Here is a 3,325-nt window from a genome sequence, read left to right as displayed (position 1 = left end):
TTCAAGTCAATGTTATTGTTATTATTATAATTTATTATAGCCATCACAATGTCTGGCACATAGTATGTGCTAAACAAATGCTCAGTCCTCCTGGAAAGCCAAATGCATGCAGTCACCACCTGGAAAAGAGGACATTGAGACACTTTCCTTTGCTTGGTTCTAGAAGCGAGAGTGAGTTGTGCAGCAAGGAGGGAGTCAAGTTCTGGGTAGAAGCTGGCAGCCCCACTCTGACTTCTCCTTCTCCACCTCCACTCCAATGATTCACAGGACTCTCCCTGAAGTTGGGGGTAGGGTGGGCTGGGCTGGGACCATCTGGCCTACCTTAGAGGAAGAGAGGAGGAAAGGCCAGAACACAGGCTTCCTGGAGGAGACAGGTTCTGGGGGATCAGGCTGAAAGAAGCTGTGGAAGGCTTGATCTGATAGGGAGTTGCCTCCACAAGTAAACCTGGTGCTGGGCTGGAGGCATGTTCTTCTTCCACTGCCCACCTTCCAGGGCCAGCTCTTTAAGATGGGGGGGGGGGGCTGCTGAGACCCCGAACCAGAACTCTGTACCCAGTTGCCCACAGTTTGAGTAGCCTCAATTGTCCAACTACCCAAGACTCATTCTAGGAGCCTTAGGAGTTTGCCACCCCTCATACATACATATCCCACACCCCACCCAGCTGATGTCAGCAATACTGGGCTGAGCTTTAGTGCCTCCTGGATTTGTTTGACTTTTTCCTTCACTAAGTTAGGAAAGTTTTCTGCCATTATTTCTTCAAACATGTTCTCTATCCCTTGCTCACTCTCTTCTCCTTCTGGCACTGTTATTATGCAAATATTGTTACATTTCATGCTGCCCCACAACTCCTTTAAGCTGTCCTCCTGTTTTTTTTAATTGTTTTTTGTTCTCTGATTGAGTGATATTTTTTTTCTACCCTGTCTTCTAATTCACTGACCTGATCCTCAGCTTTCCCTAATCTGCTATGTATTCCTTCCAATGTGTTCTTTTTTTTAAGTTATTTTTTTTTTACATATATACTAGAAGCCTGGTGCATGAATTCATGCACTGATGAGGTCCAGCCAGCCCACCCCAATGGGGGCCATCAGGGGCAGGCTGGCTGGGGCGAGGGGCCGTGGGCAGGGCCGGCCGGGGCGAGGGGCCACAGGAGTGCCAGTCATTCCGCCGACCAGTTGATTTGCATATTACCCTTTTATTATACAGGACATATATATATATATACATATGTTTGGTTTTTTTATATTGATTTCCGAGTGGAAGGGAGAGGGAGAGAGAGACAGAAATATCAATGATGAATCATTGATCGGCTGCATCCTGCATGCCCCCTACTGGGGATTAAGCCCACAACCAGGGCATGGGCCCTGACCAGGAACCAAACCATGGCCTCCTGGTTCATAGGTCAATGCTCAACCACTGAGCCACTATGGCTGGGTTACAGGTGGTTTTTTGTCTTCCCATTTTGGCTGCCTATTTGGGTTTGTGTCTATGTATTAGGTAGATATGCTATGACTCCAAATCTCTAGTGCAGTGGTTCTCAACCTGTGGGTCGTGACCCCTTTGGGCACAAGCAACCCTTTCACAGAGGTCACCTAAGACCATCGGAAAACACATATATAATTACATATTGTTTTTGTGATTAATCACTATGCTTTAATTATGTTCAATTTGTAACAATGAAAATACATCCTGCATATCAGATATTTACATTACGATTCATAACAGTAGCAAAATTACAGTTATGAAGTAGCAACGAAAATAATTTTATGGTTGGGGGTCACCACAACATGAGGAACTGTATTAAAGGGTCTCGGCATTAGGAAGGTTGAGAACCACTGCTCTAGTTCAGGACAATGTCAGACACTGTTTCTGACTGGCCCTGAGTACCCTGTTTGGAGCTATCAGCAATCCACAGCTTGTGGTTCCCTCTGCTAGGGCTGGGCGTCTTTGTAAAGCACCAAGATGAGCACCAGAGTCTGCTTTTCTTTGCCCTGAGCCTAGAAGGTGATCAGGCAAAGACTCAAAGCCTCCAGAGACCCATCTCTGCCTGCAGTCTGATTGTATTCAGGCTAGATTAGCCTCAGGCTATTGACCACAGGGTGGGAGGAGAGGTCTTCCAATAGGGTGGGGCAACTGCCTTTCCCCAGGCAAAAAAAACACCTGGAAAGCAAAGGTCTGCCTGAGAAAGATGTCCTCCACGGAGTGAAGGAATGACTTAGTACAGGAAAGCAGGGTGGCTGCCTTCCAAGCTCCTGGTTCATAGGTCAATGCTCCCATCTCTGGACTCTCCTCACATAACTCTAATCCTCTGCTGGAGCCCAAGGTGAGTGGCTGCACACAAAATTTTTGTGCATTGGCCCATTAAGAGAGTGCCTGCATTTCCAGCTGTTTCTCCCTGCTGCTTTTCGCAGCCAGATGTTATGTGGACACCTTTCTCAGTTCTGATGCTCTGGGCTGAGGAACCCAGCTTGGGGTTTAGACTCCAGAGTTCTCAGTGGGAACCCCCCACAGCTAATATATCCCTCCAGAACTTCAGCTGCTGTCTGCAGGAGCCTGGCTAGCCTGCTCATGCCTCCGCACTTCCTATTAGTCTCTATGCGCTCTCCACTTTCCATTCTTAGTTATCAGGGTTCTCTTCAGCTAGTCTTAAGTTGATTATTCAGGTTGGTTTTTCTATATTTTAGTTGTAATTCCAGTTTGGTCCTGGAAGAGTCAGTGTAGCTTCTGCTTACTCCACTGCCATTTTTAAGATCATTAAGAACTGGAAACTTCCATTTTGACTGAACAAATGAAATCGACATAGAAATCCAGGATCATGACAAAAAAGATAACCATGAAAGGTATAATGAGAAAAAACAAGACTTGATTTTACTCTCAGTTGTCACACACACAAAAAAAAAATGACCCATGGGCACAAGAGAAGCTCAAAAACAATATGGGATAAAGTTTGAAGACATTTGGCTCCACCTTCATCTATAGAGAGCTTTCTGGAAGCTGTATGAAAACCATCTTTACAACACAAAGCCAGTACTCGCAACAATACTCCACCCTTGTGATCTGCCACAACTAAGAAGGCAATGGCTGTGTAAAGCATGTGAATTAGAGCAGCAGTCACCAACCAGTGGTCCGACCACTGGTAGTCCGTGAGAAAATTTTGGTGGCTGTAGAAAACTTTGGATATTATTTGCATTTTTTATGTTTTATTAATCCTAATAAATAATAATAAAACACAAAAAATATTCTAAGAAATTCTTATATTCTGACTGAATGACAATTTTAGCCTTTATACTGCACTAAATTCACGAAATGTACTAGAGTCTAGTACAT

The sequence above is a fragment of the Myotis lucifugus genome, unplaced genomic scaffold, assembly GCF_000147115.1.
Source record: "Myotis lucifugus unplaced genomic scaffold, Myoluc2.0 scaffold_41, whole genome shotgun sequence".
NCBI classification, from domain to species: domain Eukaryota; kingdom Metazoa; phylum Chordata; class Mammalia; order Chiroptera; family Vespertilionidae; genus Myotis; species Myotis lucifugus.
Note: the sequence above shows the minus strand (reverse complement) of the source record.